This window comes from Mustela nigripes, chromosome 16 (assembly GCF_022355385.1).
Source record: "Mustela nigripes isolate SB6536 chromosome 16, MUSNIG.SB6536, whole genome shotgun sequence".
NCBI lineage: Eukaryota > Metazoa > Chordata > Mammalia > Carnivora > Mustelidae > Mustela > Mustela nigripes.
The window spans coordinates 37,231,108-37,249,535 of record NC_081572.1 but is presented as its reverse complement, the minus strand read 5'-3'; positions in this window follow the sequence as shown (position 1 = coordinate 37,249,535).

Genomic DNA, 18,428 nt, shown 5'->3' with positions numbered 1-18,428 from the left:
CTGCCAGCAGCCATTCTGGCACTGTCCTTTGGGGCTCCTAGGTCAGCGGACGGTTTACCTATCAGTATTGAAGTCCAAAACTTGATCCATCGAAATACCAAGGCAAGAGATTTCCTCATAGTTCATAGGACCTTTCATAAAATGTTGACAGATTTCGGAGGAAAGAGCCACAATATAAGTCAAGTTTCTGGGAGCCTAGTGAGGTAGGGCTGGGTGCAGCATCCAAACACATCCCTGAGATTATATTAGAAAGTGCTGTGTTTCAGATGATTGCCTTTGAATCACTGCCTTGGAATAATGGCACGGGGAGTGGTGGGTAGGTGGAGGGTTAACCCCTAGAGCCTGCATATCCCAACCCAAACACCAACCAGACTCATGTGGGTACAGTCCCACAGACTGAGACCTGCCTGAAGAAAGATTTCCTCTCCCATCTCTTCTATTCATGGGGGTGGGGGGAGCTAGAAAGGAACCCTCTAGATCAGCGTCTGAGGCTGGGGTTACTGAAAACTAGGCTGAGGGTATCCCCCAGGGTCTGGGAAGAGAAAGTTCTAGGACCTCCTTTGGGATTGATTGGGCAGCTCATATGAAGTTGATAGCTGTTTAAAAAAAAAAAAAACAGGGCGCCTGGGTGGCTCAGTGGGTTAAGCCGCTGCCTTCGGCTCAGGTCATGATCTCAGGGTCCTGGGATCGAGTCCCGCATCGGGCTCTCTGCTCGGCAGGGAGCCTGCTTCCCTCTCTCTCTCTCTCTGCCTGCCTCTCTATCTACTTGTGATTTCTCTCTGTCAAATAAAAATAAAATCTTTAAAAAAAAAAAAAAAAAAAAAAAACAACCAGAAACAAAAACACATGCCTATGGTACAGACCCCAGGAGACCTATGCACGCAGCCAAAAAGCATAGCTTCTGTGACTTTTTGCTTTCTACCAAAGTGTAGGGATTTTACACCGACAAATTGAAAGTGTCAGGGCGCCCGGGTGGCTCAATGGGTTAAAGCCTCTGCCTTCGGCTCCAGTCATGGTCTCAGGGCCCTGGGATCAAGCCCCGCATCATCTGGCTCTCTGCTCAGCAGGAAGCCTGCTTCCCCCAATCTCTGCCTGCCTCTCTGCCTGCTTGTCATCTTTCTCTCTGTCAAATAAATAAATAAAATTTAAAAAAAATTGGGGAGCGCCTGGGTGGCTCAGTGGTTTAAGCCGCTGCCTTTGGCTCAGGTCATGATCTCAGGGTTCTGGGATGGAGCCCCACATCAGCCTCTCTGCTCAGCAGGGAACGTGCTTCCTCCTTTTCTCTGCCCGACTCTCTGCCTGCTTGTGATCTCTCTCTCTGTCAAATAAATAAATAAAATCTTAAAAAAAAAAATGAAAGTCTCCTCAGGTTTTCCTGGAAGCTTCTTGCTCGAGTGGGGATAACAGTAGTTGATGAATGAGTCGTAATTATCCACGCCTACTGGTTACACTGAGCTTACATATTTCTGTACAACAAAGAAGTGTTGTAAATAAACTCTTAACATTAAAAAAAAAAAAAAAGATAATAGAGGTCATGGGAAGGAAGAAAGGCACTGCCTTCCAAGCTGGTGCCACCTGCGGTTCGCGGGGTGGGGGTGGGGGGGTGGTCAGAGCGTGGCCTGGTTGGCACCAGGAGAATTGATTCCACCTGTTGCTTGGGGTGGGGGTTGAGAGTGCCTGGTGCCCACACCAGTAGGGAAGGTCAGCACCCTAGCTTGACAGCAGTTCCACGGTTAGAAATGTTAATTTAAATGAAACACAAACTCCCCAACTCTTCAGGAACTAAGGAGAAGCAGAAGTTTTATTATCTCCCTGCATATGGGAGACAGAGAAGAGCTTCCTTTCCTTCTGGCTTGAAAAAGCAACTTTGCAAGTGGATAGCCCATCCAGGAAAGCAGGCGTCAGTATAAATGTTGTCAGAGCTGTGCATCATTTAGTTAAACAACGTATCCGGACAGCAGACTTTATCGCAGTTCGGGATTTACTTTCTTGGGACACGGCAACAGTCTCTGAGGTCTGGGTGTTTATACAATTCTCTTTTGCTAGAAATAGCGTTTGGAAAGACAGCTTTGCCAAGCTGAGCCATACCTGCCTGTTTGCAGCTGTAAAGCCATGTTATCTATTTACGTTAGGGAGTCGGTACTTCTCAGGGACAAGCATGCAATTTCACTAGTTGCTCTGGAAGAAAACAAATACCAGATCCCCAAACCTCAAAACTTAGAATATGCAGAAGGGCGTTTTGATTGTCAAGTGTGTGGCCTTTTATCATCCCAAGAATATGGGATGTTAAAACACAGATTATGGACGGACACAGTTTATATGGAAAACAATTCTCCATGATAAACAACACATTGCCTACTTCTTTCCAGATAATTATATTATAATAAGAATGTTTATAAATTTTAAAAAAATCAGAGTTGCATATGCACGTACATGGCTGGTTGGTCAAATAGCTCTGCAAGGCTTTAGTATAAAATCAACAGTTTCCTGCCTTTTCCTTTTCCTGCTCTTCAAAGGTGAACACTTCGATATTTCTTTTGGTATATTCCTCTGTTTCCGAACAGTGCAGTTTTCAGTTTTGTACAGATGATCATCTATTTGTCTCTGAGAGATGAAGTTCAAGTACACTCCCTCCCTAGCTTTCTGTCCCCACATCCTGCCAGTATCACCATTTGGGGTTAGAAAAATATTCAGCATTTGCCTTGTTATGACTCTCTAGTCATAGCTGGGCTAGGTGATATGCTACAAGTGCATTTTACTACTTGTACAATTTTCTGCTTTGCTCAGAATTTACAATCATCTTACTTTTTGTCTAGTCTTCTGCATATGTGACACAAACTTAGCTCGAAAGCCTCTGCCTCAAATGAGGAAATGTTTTGTTTTTGTTGTTAATCACATTAGGGGTCAATATATTACAGTATGCCATCCATTAACATTAAGTCAAATTTCCTATCTTCAGGACATACTTCCCCTGAGCCCTTTGCACCGTTCAGACTGGGAACCCTCCAGGGCCACTCCCCAGCTGTGACCCCCAGGCTCTCCCTTTACACATATTCAGGGTTTTTGTTTGTTTGTTTGTTTTCTTTCTGCTTTTCCCCAGAATACAATCCCCTTGTAAACTGGATTGAACTGCTTGCAGGAGTGTATTGTGAAACCAGGTCCAGAGGAATGCCTGAGGGGCACCAAAGTTTCCCTGATTCACAGAAAACACAGCACAGGGTTTTATAACTGTTACAAGGATTGGTATAGTTTTCCTTTTTTCTTTTCTTTCTTTTTTTTAAAATAAAGATTTTATTTATTTATTTGCCGGAAAGAGAGAGAGAACACAAGCAGGGGGAGCAGCAAGTCGAGGGAGAACCACGTTCCCCACTGAACAAAGGGCCCAATGCGGGACAGGATGCCAGGACCCCAGGATCATGACCTGAGCTGAAGGTAGACCCTTAACCAACTGAGCCCCCAGGCATCCCAGCTTTCTTCTTTCCTGAGGCTGACAGCAGCAGAGCATTTTTCTTCCACAGATACTTTTCATCCCTGGAGAGTGATTGTAAAGATCACTAGTAAAAGGTGTCTCTTTTGGCGACCTTTGCTGCCGACCCAGTGATAGGGAGATTCCCGAAACTCACCTCTGCCACCCATCTGGTTGTTCAAACAGCTGGTGATGGGAGTTCCCGCCTCAAGGTCTGTAAGCCGCTCAACACAGAGAACTCCCCATTTGGTGGTTGTGCCCAAATCCACTATTGCTCATTCTCTGTCCTGGAATCCTCACGTCTCCCGCACTTGACAGCCCTCAGCCCTTCCTCAGCAACGCTGAGGTCTGCCGGTATACCTACTGGCATTTCTTTTCTCATTCTCCCTTTTGGATAATTTTCAAAAAAGAGAGCAGAGACATCTTTGTGGTGGGTTCCTAGAGTTGCTTCTTCGATGAGCAGCAAAAGGAAATGTTTAGAAATCTGCTACTATTCGATTGCTGACATGCAAAAAAAAAAAAAAAAAAAAAAAAAAAAAAAAATTAAAAAAAAATTTTTAAAGAAAAAAAGACCAGAGAGCATACATCAAAATGCTATCAGCTTGTGGGTGATTAAAACCCACATTGACAGTGTAGGTTTACCACTGGAAGAAAATAAAACAAACTGGAAAATGTAGGACACTGAATGTCAGGAACTTTTTGATTTTGAACTGATTTAGACAGAGGAAAGTTGTAAAAATAGTACTGATGAGGGAACAGAAGGGTGGCTGAGGACAAAGCAAAAGTTGACACCCTGCTACCTACCCCTGCCCCCACTCTTGGGTGGGACATTCTTAGGAATCTCCCAACTATCTTAATGTTAATACCTTGCTAAAGGGAAAAGTGACCTTGACAATGACAGGGCCTCAAGTTCTCTGGTATCTTAGTAGGTCCTCTTTAGCAAGAGAAAGTTCTATTGAAACCTCCCTTTTCCTTCCCCAACCCCCTGGTACATAACCTGTCACCCCTCACAACCCTCAGGCAGCAACTCTTCCTGCCCATGGGTCCAGTTCTGGTGCTTTAATAAACCACCATTTTGCACCAAAGATGTCTCAAGAATTCTTTCTTGATCATTGGCTCCGGACCTCACCCCACCGAACCTCACTTACATTCTAAAACTTCAATACCAAGCTCCTTAGGTCCCTCACTCTGTTTCCCCTAATATGAACATCTTATAAAAATCATACTAGAATGAATAAGAATAGGACATGACCATCAGTACACTGTTATTAATTGAATTACAGACCTTATTCAAATTTCATCAATTTTTCCACTAACATCCTGGTGTGTGAGTGTGTGTCTATGTGCGTGTGCGCGTGAAGGAAAGAAAAAGCGGGGGAGGGGGGAGCAAAGAGGGTGCCTGGGTGGCTCGATTGGCTAAGCATCTGGCTCTTTATCTTAGCTCAGGACTTGAGCTCAGGGGTTCCTGAGTTCAAGCCTGGTGTTGTGGGCTCCACGCCAGGCGTGGAGCCTACTTAAAAAAATAAAAGGGAAAAAGTGGGACTGTGGAGGGGAGTGGTTTGCTCTCCACTACTTTCATTATCTGGTTGATCCTTAAAAAAAAAAAAAAGATTTTATTTGTGTGTTTGACAGAGAGAGAGCTCGAGTGAAAGAGCTCAAGCAGGGCGATTGCCAGACGGAGAGGGAGAAACAGGCTCCCCGCTGAGCAGGGTGCCCCATGCTGGGCTCTATCCCAGGACCCTGGGATCATGACCTGAGCCGCAGGTGGAGCTCCCCTCCTTTAAAAGATGTATTTATTTCAGAGAGAGAGCGCCCAGCAGGGGAGGTGCAGAGGGCAAAGGGAGAGTCTTAAGTACACTCCTGGCTTTGTGTGGGGCCCCACACGGGGCTCAGTCTCACAACCCTGAGATCACTACCTGAGCTGAAACCAAGAGTTCGGAGGTCAACAGACTGCGCCACCCAGGTGCTCACGGATGTTCCTTCCTTATCTACTGTCTATATCTTTGAACTTTGGTTTATATTTTCTTTTTTTTTTTTTTAAAGATTTTATTTATTTATTTATTTGACAGACAGAGATCACAAGTAGGCAGAGAGGCAGGCAGAAAGAGAGAGAGGAGAAAGCAGGTTATCCGCGGAGCGGACAGCCCGATGCGGGGCTCGATCCCAGGACCCTGGGATCATGACCTGAGCTGAGGGCAGAGGCTTTAACCCACTGAGCCACCCAGGCGCCCCTGGTTTATATTTTCTATTTTCTTATCCTTTCCTGCTTTCTGTAAGAGGCCCTCGATCTGTGATCTAACTCAGGAATCAGTGTTTTATCTCCCCCCACTCTGTGATCTCATCTTTTGTGTTCTTTATTATATTCTCCCTTTCTGATGGTTCCACTTGGTTCTTATTATTTCCATTCTTGTTTCATATTGCTAATATCTTCTTGTGTCTTTTGCTATGTTTATTACATATATTTCAAATTCTTGGTCCGACTACTCTAATAACTCTGCCTCCAGTGGTACATAATCCCTTTTGTTGACTTTTTCGGTAAATAGTCTGGTACAAGGGTGTGCTGTGATTTTAGTGAAGGAGTGGCTTCCCCTGGAGGTACCAGACACTCTGGGCTGGGAGAGTGCCAAGATCCAGATCCTAGTTCACATCAGCTGGATGGACGCAAAGAGAGTGAAGGAAACCAGCGTTGGCGTGAACAGAACTGGACACCGGGAAATCATGGTTAAACACTTCTGTTGAGCATCACTCTCCCAAGCAAAGCCACTCTTCAGGGCAGGGTTTAATCTTTAGTATCCCAGAAAGATTGTGTGTGTGGGGGGCACCTCCTATTTAGGAAACCATTCTCTCTGAGGGCTTGGAGAAGGGAGGGTGGGGTAATGGAGGGCTGAGGCCGCACACTTCCTAATTCATCATCCTTACTGCCCTGATTTTCTCTCTGTGGACTCCTGAACCGTTGCCCCTGGCAGTCATGTGTATGGGACAAGGTGGAGAAGGTTAAGTACAGCCCAAATCTCTCTCTCCTTTCTCTTTCTCTCCCCCACTCTCTTATGGATCTATCTATTCGTTATCTATCTATCCATCCATCCATCCATCCATCCATCATCCATCATCCATCATCCATCCTTCCATTATATCTATCTATCATCTTATCTATCTATCTATCTATCTATCATCTATCTATCTATCTTTCCATCCATTCATCTATTATCTATTTATCTAATTTTTTCCCTTTAATCCCTCTAATTATCTTCTACAGTTATTCTAGGCCCCTCTGTGTCAGGCTGAGGCAACCTCTACACATACACACACACACACACACACACACACACACACACACACAGGTTCAAAATAGCCTTCTCCCAGGGGTTGCTCTCAGACTTTTCCTGGTCTACTCTAGGATCCATGATGTTTCTCTCCATAATTTCTCCAGAGTTGATCTTGATGAGAGGAGCCAGAAGCCGGTGCTAAATTACCATCTAGGCAGGGATTCTGGGAATTGTATGATATTTTAAAGAGTTTAAAAATTCTCTTCTAGCCCCAAAAGTCCCAATTCTCTTAAAAAATACTTTGGCAAGTTTTCTGATTTTTTTTTTCTTTCTTTCTGCACAGATTCATCTGAGTTCCTGATTTTTTATTAAATTGATTTTGGTCTTGTTCATGCTTTGAAAATCTCTCCACTCCATTTAATTTCTCAAACTCCTTTGTTTTGTTCTTGGATGGAATAAAATCTCTAACTCTTTATTTTTAGAAAAAAGTTTACTTATCACCAAATTAGTAATTTTCCTTTAGGCCTAAAAGGATAAGAGATGATGAAAGAGTTCACTGAGGTTCTTCTAACAAAAGACAAGACCCTTTATACGTGGAAGAGAGTTTCCAGTTTGCATGTAGTTTTTTTGGCAATAAACTAACATGAAATGTGCTTAAATAAGAGGTTCCAATACACAATGAAAAAACTTTAAATATTCGAAGGCTAGATGTCTCAACTGAGACTTTTTCAAACATCCTTTAGTCCTTCTTCAAACATCTTTTAGTATACAAGTTCATCACAAGTGTAACTTTATGAAAGGGTTTTCCATCAGGGTTTGTTGTGGATGTTCTGGCCTTCGTTTTCATGTAGACTTTGAGAATTCACCCACTATAATATCCTGACACCCACTACCCTCTTCTTCCAGCCTGTTAAGGTCACCGATGGCTACAGTGTACTGTATACCATTTACCAATGAACACTCTTTAGTCATTACTTTGTTGCGCTCCTTTGATACTGTTGACCAATCCCACCCTGAAACACACCTGCTTGCCTGGGCTTCCTTGATACGACTCTGTCTCTCTCCTTCTCTCTGTCTCTTCCCAACTCATGCGTGCTCGCTCGCTCTCTCAAATAAATAAATAAAATCTTGGGGGGGGGGAGGCTTTCTCCTTCTGCCCCTCCCCCCTAAAATAAATAAATAAATCCTGAAAATTTTTTCAAAAATCCGTTGCTGTTGCAAAAAGTGAAAAAGAAGAAGATGGCAATGTGTTTTTGCCTGAAAAGTGAATATTATGAACAAGTTGCTCAGGTTGGAAAGAAAGACTGTGGAAGCACTGATAAGGCTCTATGCTAAACTTGTGACTGCTATGGTTCTCAGTCCCCTAGGAAAAGTCTGATCAGCCACAGTGTCACTGAGTGTGGAGGCCAGAGTCCATCTCCCTGGGTCTCTCTTGGGGAGATGACATGGTGCCCAGCCTCCAACCTGACTGTGACTTCAGTCTCACGTGCTGGCAGGTTTCACTGACACAGGGCAGTGATTCTCTTTAATACAGGTTTTCTCTTTCCATGAGAGACTGCCTGAACCTTCCAAGGTGATATGTCCATTTATTTATTTGTTTATTTATCGAGATTTTATTTATTTATTTGAGGGAGAGCACACGAGAGAGCACAAGCAGGGGGAGCAGAAGAAGAAGGAGAAGCACAGTCCCTACTGTGCAGGGAGCTCCATCCCAGAACCCCTGGGGTCATGACCTGAGCAGAAGGCAGAGGCTTAACTGGCTGAGCCACCCAGGCACCCCGTGATATGTCCCTTTAATCCCTTTTAAAGTGGTTTGTCCCTAATCTTTAGCTTGCTCCCTGCTTAGTGTGTTGAAGGAAAAAAAAAGAAGTAAACAGTGCACTAACCTTGTGTGTGTGTGTGTGTGTGTGTGTGTGTGACCAATAATGGCTCTCGTTTCCTACTCTTGGACAGAGCAAATCAAGAGTTTTACTTTTAATCTTGAGTAAATACACAGAATGAATCATGTTCTGCTCTCACTTACCTCCTACCCTAAATAAGCAAACAGATAAAGATGCAAACTTAGTAGAGAGGCAACATTTCACCAAAGCACTACTCCCTCTTTCCAGGCCTTCCAGAACCTTAAGATCAGGAAAGAGCATGGGAGAGTAGGACTGGGACCAGAAATGAAGATGTGGCCCTGTGGTAATTATGACGCCAAAGTGCGCAGAAGCTGAGGTCTTTTCTAGGAGAAGTTGTGGAGACCTGGATAATTTGGGGACCAAAGGGGATGGACAGAATGGTGAGAAAGAAGGACCCAGTTCATATAGCAGTGAAATGAATGGTCTAGATACATGGGTAAAATTTAGAAAAATATAGGTAAATCTTTAAAGCAAAACTTGGAAGCAAGTTTTGCAGACTACATACAATAGGATACTGTTTACATATGGCTCAGGTGTATGGAAATGTGTAAAACTCATGTAGGAGTGGCATCTACACTTCATAAAAGTATACAGAATTTTATGAGGATTATAACTTAAAATGTAGAAATTCTTAGAATGTAGAATATTGGTTATCAGGTGAGGAGGGGACAGGTGGGATGAGGGAATAAGACCGTGGGAGGTACGCAAAAGTATTGCTAAAGTTTTGTCATTTAGCTGGTTGGTGGGTGTTCAATGTATCATTATTATTTTTAAAAGATTTTATTTATTTATTTGACAGAGAGATCACAAGTGGCAGAGAGGCAGGCAGAGAGAGGAGGAAGCAGGCTCACCGCTGAGCAGAGAGCCCGATGCTGCGCTCCATCCCTCGACCCTGAGATCATGACCTGAGCTGTAGGCAGAGGCTTAACCCACTGAGCCACCCAGGTGCCCCTGTATCATTTTTTTGTACTTTCCATGTACCTTAGATATCTAAAAATACATTTAAAAATTAGGGGCACCTGGGTGGCTCAGTCTGTTAAGCACCTGTCTTTAGTTCAGGTCATGATTTCGGGGTCCTGGGATGGAGCTCCACATGGCTTTGGGGGGCAGGAGAGAGAAATCCCTGCCCAGCAGGGAGTTTGCTTTTTCCTCTCCCTCTACCCCTCCCCCTGCTGTCAATATCTCTCTCTCTCTCTCTCTCTCTCTCTCGCAAATAGAGAAATAAAATCTTCTTAAAAATTACAAAAGCAGGATCCCAGAGATGGCCACATGTGGTGTCTTCCAGACTGTTCCCTCCTCTTTGATTTTCTGGTAACTGGCCAGTATCCTCCTCTCCCTGGCCTGCCTTTACAGATTACCCTGTTGGAAGGGACCACATCCTTCCTGGGCACAAATTTGAACGCGCTTTGGCAGAGAGGTAGAGTCACCAGAGACCTGTAGTCCTACAGTGACCTCCCTCCAGCCCCTAGTCTCAAAGCTTTGGACTCTCCTGGTGCCTAAAGTGTGTGGTTGGGTCTGATCCCTGATGTGGTCTTGAGAAGTCCTGAAACAAGCGTCAGGGGCCAGACTGTGGCAGCCCACGAACCGCCTGCCCCAGGCACCATAGGTAGCCTCAGTGGCTTCAGCCCAAGAGACCTCGAGCTCTTGGGGAGAAGGTGGGAGAGTGTTTGCTGGGAGGGCTCAAGCCCGTCCTTCAGGCTGGATGAGATAGTTGAAGTGGAGAGATAGAAGAACAAACATCTCTTTACCAGAATTTTAAGAGGGAGGAGGAAGACAGAAGGAGGTCACTCCGGAGGAGGAGCAGTTGAAGTCAGGACTGGACTGAATGCTCTAGGGCCCCCCAAGTGCTACCTAGGCCCCTGGGGGCGCGGGCTTGGATCAGCCCCCCCCCCCCCGCATCCGACTCCTCCCCCAAGCCACCCCGGCCGGCTGCGCGTCTCCTTAGGTGTTGCACACAGCAGTGCCAGCCCTGGGGTCGAGGGAGTCCCTCGTGTGGAGCCAGACCCCTCGAGAGCTCCCAGAAAAGATTCGGGAATGCAATTAGTAAGAATGAACTGAAAACAAACGGTGTTGCCCAAGACCTGGGTATGAAGTCTGCAGGGACAGACGAATCTGAAGGACAATTTCTCATTTTTTCCCCCAAAATACCATCGTCGGAGGCTGCCGGGGCTCCCCCAAGCGGCGACACCCGCGGCCGTTCTCGGGGTCCGGTCATCACCCCTTTTACAAATTAAAGCACCCGCAAAAGGAGGCAGAATCAAATTTCTCGAATTGGGGTGGGGTGGGGGGATGCGAGAAGGCGGAGGCTTAATTTTCTGCCTCCCGCTTGACGCAACACTCCCTCCTGCTCATTTCGCGGGAACAGAGCCGGGGCCCCAGATGCCGCAAGGAGAGGAGGAATTCAGGGGCTTTGGCCTTGGGAGGAGACACCTGCGGAGCGCGCCGCGGGAGCCTGGGCCGCTCGGGGAATGGCTGGAGCCCGGCTGGCGAGGCCTAGTGGACGTGGGGCTGCACCCGAATCTCCCTCCCCGAGTGGGGGGGGGTGGGGTGGGGAGGTGAGAACTGAAAGCTTTAAAAAATTACTCAGAGAACAGAGAGGAGCAATAAAGAAGATTACCACTCTCCCTCCAAAAAAACAAAACAAAATAACCCCACAAAACAAAACAAAACAACAACAACAACAACACCCAAAAAACAAAAAACCAACAACAACCCCACCTGTATTGAGCAAAGGTAACCAAGGTGTTGTATCTGGGGAACGGGTCTACAGAAACGGTAATGGCGGGCTTTTCCCCTGTTTCCCGCGCGGTGCCCCGCCCTGTGAGGGATCACTGAGTTCAGCTGATATAAGGCCCGGGACACTGCACAGCCAAAGTCTCGGTAGTGGACTTTGGGAGGCTTTGGGACCTTCTGGAGTGAGGAGCTCTGCGCAGTAGAAACGTTGGCGGTAAGGAGTCCCCTGCGCTCGTTTGCACAGATCCTCCAAAAGTTCGGCTTCCCGAGCTCCTCTGGGTTCCTTTCCCGCTCGGGAGGTTTGGTCTGCGGTCCCTAGCAACTTCCAACGACAGGCGAGCAGTGGGGGATCCGGGAGCTGGGAGGCTGCGAAACGCCGGGTGAGCAGGGGAGCAGGGAGAGGCGCGCTGCCCTACAGCCGGGATCTATCCAAACCGCGCTCGGTAAAATTTTCCTTAAACTGCTCAAGAGTGCGAAGAACTTTCGAGGAAAGAACCAAATCAGTTTTCGCGACTCCTGAACGTGAAGCCAGTGAGGTTGTAGTCTGGGGATAAATAGAGTCAGTGTCCTTCTTACTACAAGAGGCTGTGTTCCGAGGATGCCTGGAAGCCCCTGGAAGCCAGGGGCTTCAAACAGTAACAGCATGGGACAGGGTGGGAGGACTCCCGGAAAGGTCTGCGAAGCCGTGTATTCCCCATTGAGTGGCTAATAGAACGCCCGTGGGTTCTGTCCACACAGGCTAGGCTGCGGTGAGGGCCTCCATTCCCCCTTTTGCAGACTACTGACATAGGACCCAGAAGGGAATCCTTGAAGACCAGTGATGGAGGGAGGGGGTGCCAGACACAGCGACCCCCCATTGATGGCAGATCTCAGAGCAAAACTTCTACAGGGAGTTGGGGGCCTTGACTAATGCTGGTGAGCCTATGCCGGCCTTACAGGGAACAGAAACAGGTTCCTCTTCAGTCTGCTGGGGCGGGGGTGGGGAGGTGGGGGCAGTGAGGAGTTCTCTTGGCCAGATGAACAGCTGAGCCCGAGTGTCCGCCCTTTGGAAGTGTTCCTTAAAACATCACAAGACTTTTCAACCCTTTTGATGAAATAAGAATATAAACAATCATAAGTTTTGGTACCTACTTGCAAATCCAAGAAGAGTGAAATATCTATCGGTTCCCAGCCTGATTATGAAAATGCACAGGTGGTCATGCCTATCAGAAAACAGAAATCAATTTCAGTATTATTGTCATAGCAACAAGACCTTAAGTATAGAATCATTCATAGTTACAGTATCTCTTCAGGCTGATGGACATGACCATGGGCTAGAGCAAGTCTCTGAAGACCAGACGTCTTTGAGGATTCCCCTGCTAGGGTTAAAAGAAAGAAAGAAAGAAAGAAATCAACAAGGGCAACTTTGTGAAATGGAATACTTCCTGCTTTTATGCACCTGTGTTGGAAGGGAGAACATTTTTTTCTTACTGGTTGAGGCCATTTTCACTGGCAGTTAGGAGGTCCTGCTGTTTTCCATCCAAGCACTAGATTGCCACTGACAGGGGACTTGGCAGGACTGATAAGCACAGATTCATAATTTGCAAGGGAAAAGATAGGGTAGGATGGCAGTTACTAGCAACTGAACATGGGACATACCAAGGTGTCCGTCTGGAGTATGCATAATTTGGGACTCCAATACATAATCCTATCAGATACAGTTTCTATGGAAAAATTTCAGTAATAGGAGGCACATCTCATTGTTGTTTTATTTTTTAATTTTAATTTTAATTTTTTAGAAGATTTTATTTATTTATTTGACAGAGATCACAAGTAGGCAGAGAAGCAGGCAGAGAGAGAGAGAGAGGAGGAAGCAGGCCCCCCGTGGAGCAGAGAGCCCGATGTGGGACTCGATTCCAGGACCCCAAGATCATGACCCGAGCCGAAGGCAGAGGCTTTAAGCCACTGAGCCACCCAGGCACCCCTCATTCTCGTTTTAATTGGCATTTCCCTAATGACTGATGATATTGAGCAATATTTCATGAACTCTCCATATATCCATATATCTCCATATATAATATTTGCTCTCTGTATATCTTCTTTGGTGAAATATCTGTTCAAATCTTTTATTCATTTTTAAGTCGGGTTCTCTATTTTCTTATTCTCCCCTTCTAAGAGTTCTATATCTAATCTAGATACAAATTATTTATCTGATATATCACTTGCAAATATTTTCTTCTGGTCAGGGACTTGTATTTCTTTACAGGTGTCTTTCAAAAAGATGTTCTTCAAATCCCATATACATATAATTTTTTGCTTTTATGTAGTATACATTTAGTAACATCTTTAAAAAATGTTTGCCAAACCCAAGGTAAGAATATTTTCTCCTATGTTTGCCTCTAGAAGTTTTGAGGTTGAGAGGCTAAATATATAAATGGACATGGGCCAAACCATACATAAGCACAGAACTCTTTTTTTTTTTTTTTTTTTTTTTAAAGGGAAAGAGAGGGCATGTGAAGGGATGAGGAGGGAAAGAGTGAGAGAGAATCTTAAGCAGGCTCTACCCCAGCACAGAATCCCATACAGGGCTGGATCTCATGACCCTGAGATGGTGACCTGAGCCAAAATCAAGAGTTGGTCATTTAGCTGACTGAGTCACCCAGGCACCCCTAAACACAGAACTCTTGGCCCAAAATGCTGCAGTAACCACCTCTGGAAGTCAAACCACAACCCTTGCAGCAAAAGTGGTCAGGGCTTGATTTTTTTCTTCTTAATTTTAAGATTTATTTATTTGTTTGAGACAGAGAACGTGCGCATAAGGGCGAGGGTGGGGCTGAGGGAGAGGGAGGGAGGAACCCAAGCACACTCCACACTGAGCACAGAGCTGACCAAGGGCTCCATCTCAGGGCCCTGTCCTGACCTGAGCTGAAACCGAGAGTTGGTGCCTTAACTGACTGCACCACCCAGGTGCCCTGGGACTTAGTTAATAACTTCTAGCTTCTCTGATAGTTGCCTCAGCTTCCAACTCAGAACGAAACAAAGCTAAACAAGCTCCTAAACCAGTCACAGAAGATGTCCCACTTCTAGTAAGCTCATTTCCAGTTTCCCTGGTACAACAACCTCAAATCAGAGAATCCCTGAGCCTCCTCCTCTCTCTCTCTCCCTATAAAGCTTTTGCATTCCTTTGCCTGCTTTTGAGTCTCTGCCATCACAAGTGATGGTGCCTGATTCCCTTGTCACAGTGAGCTCTGCAAAAATAGCCTCTCACTATTGTCATTTGGGCAGTATTCACTTACTTCCACGTAGTCTTAGGTTTTACACTTAGGTCTAGGACACATTTTATTTCTTTTTATTTTTTTGGTGTCATTTTTATTTTTTATTTATTTTTATTTTTTATTTTTTTTTATTTTTTCAGCGTTCCAAGATTCATTGTTTATGCACCACACCCAGTGCTCCATGCAATACGTGCCCTCTTTAATACCCAAAACCAGGCTCACCCATCTGCCTACCTCTCTCCCCTCCAAAACCCTCAGTTTGTCTCTCAGAGTCCACAGTCTCTCATGGATCGTCTCCCCCTCGGATTTATCCCACTTCACCTTTAGGACACATATTAAATACATTTTTGTAAATGGTGTCAAATATGAATTCATTTCTTTCATATGTGGGTATCCAATTGTTTGAATCCTATTTGTTGAAAAAAATTATACTTGTTATCCATATATATGTGGGTCTATTTCCAGACTTCTTTATTTCATGAATCTATTTATTTGTCTTTGTACTGTTTCTACACTATCTTGGTTACTGTACCAGTATAATAAGTTAATGAATTGAAATCAGTTGATGTTAGCATTCCAGTCTAATTCTTCTTGGAGAGTGTTAAATCTCTAAAATAACTTATCTGTTTACCCTTGTAGCTACAGTTTCCAGTGGTCTTCCTTGCTTTGTATATATTCATTTCCCAACGAGCATCATTTTCTTCCTGACTGAAGACTTTCTTCACCATTTCATACATTGAATTCTTAATAAACTCTTTCAGCTTTTATACATCTGAGAAAGTTTTTAGTTTGCCTTCTTTTCTGATAAATTTTTAAAATCGAGATGAAACTCATGTAACAAAAATTCACCATTTTAAAGTGAACAAATCAGCAGCATTTAGTAATTCACAATATTGTACAACCACCACCTCCATCAAGTTTCAGAACATTTTCATCACACCCAGATAAAACCCCACTGAGCAGCTACTTACCATTTTCCTGTTCCCCAAGTCTTTGGCAATTAACCATCTTCTTTCTGTTTCAGTGATTTCGTCCATTCTGGCTATTTATCATAAATGAAATTTTCTTGTATGTGACTGTCTTAGTTTAGGCTGCTATGACAAAAAGACCTTAGATTGGGAGGTTTACACAAGAAACGTTTATTTATCACAATTCTGGTGGCTAGGAAGTCTAAGATCAAAGTGCTGGCAGATGTGGTATCTGTTGAGGAAACTCTTCCTGGTTTGCAGACAGCTGCGATGGTGGAAAGAGCAGAGAGGAAACAAGCTCTCTTGTGTCTCTTCTTATAAAGGCACTAATCTAATCATGAGGGCTCCACTCCAATCACCTCTAGTTACCCCTTAAAGCCCCACCTGTTAATCCATTCCAATAGGGGTTAGGGTTTCAACATATGAATTCTAGAGGGACATAAACATACAGTCCATAGTGGTGACCTGTTGTGTCTGGCTTCTTTCACTTAGCATAATGCTTTCAAGGTTCATCCATGTTGAAGCATGTATCAATGACTCATTCATTTTTTTTTTTAAGATTTTATTTATTTGACAGACAGAGATCACAAGCAGGCAGAGAAGCAGGCAGAGAGAGAGAGGAGGAAGCAGGTTCCCCGCTGAGCAGAGAGCCTGATGCGGGGCTCGATTCCAGGAACCTGAGATCATGACCTGAGCCAAAGGCAGAGGCGTTAGCCCACTGAGCCACCCAGGTGCCCCAACTCATTCCTTTTTATGACTGAAAAACATTCTATTGAATGGATTGTTAGCATATTTTGTTTATCCATTCATCTGCCGATAGGTATTTGAGTTATTTTCACCTGATGGCTATTGGGAATAGTTCTGCTATGAATATTCATGACCTATTTGAGTCTAGAGGATTTGAGTACCTGTTTTTAATTGTTTGGTACATACTTAAGAGTAGGATTTGCTGGGTCATATGGTAATTCTATGTTTAACTTTTTGAAGACTCTCCAAACTACTTTCCACAATGGCTGCCTCATTTTACCTGCCCACCAGCAGTGTATTCTGATCCCATTTTCTCCAAATCCTCACTGACACATGCTATTTTCCTTTTACCACCACCACCATCATCATCATCAGTGTCATCATCATCATCATCACCATCCTAACAGGTGTGAGGTGGTATCTCATTGTGGTGTGGTTTGCATTTCCCTAGTGACTAATAATATTAACACCATTTCCTGTGCTTATTGGCCTTTGTACCTCTTGTTTGGAGAAATATCTATTCAAGTCCTTGGTCCACTTAAAAAATTGGATGGTCTCTTTGTTGTTAACTGAAAGATATTCTCCCTGGGTATAGAACTCTAGATTCATAGTTTTCTTTCCTTCTTTCCTTGGTTTAAAGATGTTGATCCATTATCTTGCTTTGTTTCTGACAAAAAATTCTAATGTCATCCTTTGTTCTTCTGTGTGTAATGTATCTTTTTCCTCTTGTTGCTTTGAAGATTTTTTCTTTAGCATTGGCTTTGATCAACTAAATTATGATACAATGTTGGCATAGTTTTCTGTGTGTTTCTAGTACTTGGAGCTTGTAGAATATCTTGGATCTTGATCTTAATTTTTTAGAAGTTACATTGAATTTGGAAAATTTCCAGTCATTATTTCTTTTAAAATGTTTTCATTGTTTTAGACAGGAAAGTAACCTGGTCCCTGTTATTCTGTTCTGTTTGGGAATGAAAGTCTCCTATATGCAGTTTTGAAAGTCATAGTTTCATAAGAGATGGTGAGAAATTGAGTGACCTTTTTCTTTCATCAATTTTAAATGTATTTCTAAACAACATGCTTTTTCTTTCAGCAATTTTAAATTTATTTCTAAACAACATGCTCATGCTCACACATCTCCCCTGCCTACATTTAGATATTATTTCTAGAGCTGATGATCTCACTCCCTTACACTTCACTGCTCTTTCACACTGCACTACCACACTTCCACTGCCCCTCCCCACATCCCACCAGTATGATGATATTATCATTTCCAATCAGAACAATATTCAGAGTTGATATTATTGTGACTGTATTTTGTTTACAGCTATGCCATATCATGGCTTATGGTTATGTTTTCTTTTCTATGCTTTTTCATTTTAAATGTAGAGCTGTTGTCTTATCTTTGTGTTTTCATATTTTCCTAAGTCCCTATTACTCCTCCACTCCCAGACTCTCTACCTCTTCAACTGACTAACTCTTAAATTGTCTGCCGGTTGTGTGGTCTCACCTGCCACCCACTGACAGCTGCTGCCATCTTGCTCCCATTCTGGCTGGTGATCCTCCGGGCCTGCCCCAAGGCTGTCACTCTGGGGTCTCCCTTCACACTTGTCCAGGGCCTTGTGTTTGTTTCTCTCTTGGGTTGCATCTTTTGCACCCAGCATCCAGCTTTTGAAGAAGGAAGTTAGGGCGAGTGTGAGATAGTGTGAGAGCTTGGTTCACAGTGAGGTATCCCTTGATAGAGGATTGTGTAATGATGTGTGAAGTGGCCTAGTTGCTCCTTCTCTTTCCTCAGTTGCCACAGGTGAATCAAAGATTGGCAGCTTGGAGATGTGCATCTCTCCCTTGCCCTTCTGTCCTGTGGTGTGTCTGCCCACGGTCACTCAACTTGACCTCATCTGAGGCTCCTTGTTGACAGGTGAAGTTTAAGCAGTGTCAAAAGCCCACCTCTACCTGCCAGTTTGGTTGATCCAAATAGTCAATAATTTGTCTCTTAGTTTCAAACAAATTATATATATATACTTATATTTAATTTAGATATATTTTTTCAAGAGATGAGTACTGCTTGGACCAGGGAAAGCTAAAGGGTCTGTTCT